We start from the raw sequence: 2082 nt of genomic DNA, 5'->3' as shown, positions 1-2082 counted from the left end.
CAGATCCCATTTCTGGGCCTTTGCACTAGTGATCCCACACTATTGGCATGCATTTTCAAGATCCTTCCCTCTACCTTTTAGACTCACTCTCATTTATTAGACTTTGTTCCACTCTCTTCTTCTACAGAAAGTTTCCCGATGATCCCAACTGCTAGTACCCTCCCTCACCAACTAGTGAACTTAAGTACTTTGTCTATATTTGTAATTATTAATTTTATTCTTATATGTTTTAAAATATAAGCTTCTTATTTTCCCCAATAGAATGTAAGTTCCATATTACCAGAGATTGTTTCATTCTTTGTACTATATCTCCAGTACCAAGAAAGTGTTTGGTACAGAGTAGGCAATTAATAAATACTTATTAATAGATATGTTTCAAAAGTGCCATCTCACACTGGCAGAGGAAATGTCCTCATTCAGAAGTTACCTATATTGATTAAAACAGAGGTCCTGGGGGCAGCTGGGTGACAGTGGATTGAGAGCCAGACCTCAGACACTTCCTAGTTATGTGACCCTGGACAAATCACTTAAACCCACCCCTCCTCCCCAACCTTGCCTGGTCCTTACCACTCCCTCTGCCTTGGAGAGTCAGGGTTTTAAAAGCAAACAAACAAAAACAAACAAACAAACAAAAAAAAACATAGGTCCTATCCCTATCCCTTAAAAAAATTTATAAAACACTTTCCTCAGAAAGGTTCAATGATTATCTCTTGAGTTCAGATTTGAACCTGTTTCCTTACTTCAAGTCTATTTTGAATAGATAGAATAAGAACTTACTTCAAGTTTGTTACACTAAGGTGCCTACTAACCACTAATACATTTATCTGAATGCCTTCAGGGGTAGTGCCATCTACATTATAGTACCCTACTAGATTAGGTCTTGGAATAAAATTCTGTTTAGGAACCCCCAATACTAAATACTAGACCAAATCTAGGGACCTATTCTCAGTCCTCATTCTTCTTGACCTCTTTACAGCCTTTGACTCTATCATTTACTCTCTTTTCCTTAATATAGTCTTCTCTCTAGGTTTTCATGATGTTACTTTTCCCTGGTTCTCCTCCTGTTTATCTGACCATTCTTCAGTCCTTTACTGGATCTTCATCCTAGTCACGCCTGCTACCCATGGGTGCCCCACAGGGCTCTGTACTGGGCCCTCTTCTTTATACTATTTCATTTGGCTGTCTCATCATTCCCATGGATTCAATTATAATCTTTATGCTGATGGTTCTCAGATTTATTTATCTACCCCTAACATGTTTGTTATTCTCCAGTTTTGCATCTCTGCTTATTGGATATCTTGAACCGGATGTCCTGTAGACATTTTATACTCATCATGTCCAAAACTGTACTCTGTGTCTTTCCCCTCAATCCTCTCCCCTTCTAAATTTCCCTGTTACTGTCAAGAATACCACCAATCTTCCAGTCATCAAAGTTTACAACTAGATGTCATCCTTGACTCGTCACTTTCTTATCCCTCCCACCCCCCCATATCTAGTTTGTTGCCAAGGCCTATTAATTTTATTTTTATATCATCTCTTGCCTGCCTGACCCATTTAAACTTCCAGATTAAAACCAATCTAACCTCTTTGGTGTCCTGCAGATCCAGGGTAATCCAAGACAGAATTTATTCTCTTCTTTCTCCTTTTCCAAAAAGAACCTGCTTTTCATGTAAGATTGCTAGATTTACCTTAGGCAGGATCTGATGGAACCCTTCTAGGGGTTTAATACACAGAATGAAGGTTGGCATTGCATTTATCCCAAGATATTTTGTTTTTGTTTATTTATTTAGTTACAAGTAGAAACAATTTTTGACAATTATTTTTTGACATTTTAGAATTCAGATTTTCTCCCTTCTTCTCCCTTCCCAGGCAGTAAAGAGTCTGATATAGGTTAATACCAGTGCTTTGACGTAATATGTCTTTCCACATTGCTTATGTTGTGATAGAAGACACATATCACACATATAGTTAAAAACTCATGAAGGAAATAAAGTGAAAGGTGGCATGCTTTAATATACAGTTAAACTCCAACAGTTCCTTCTTTGGCTGTGGATAGCATTTTTTCATCCTGAGTCCCTTGTC

The sequence above is a fragment of the Gracilinanus agilis genome, chromosome 2 (genome assembly GCF_016433145.1).
Source record: "Gracilinanus agilis isolate LMUSP501 chromosome 2, AgileGrace, whole genome shotgun sequence".
In the NCBI taxonomy this organism is placed as follows: Eukaryota; Metazoa; Chordata; class Mammalia; order Didelphimorphia; family Didelphidae; genus Gracilinanus; species Gracilinanus agilis.
This window is presented reverse-complemented; position numbering follows the sequence as displayed.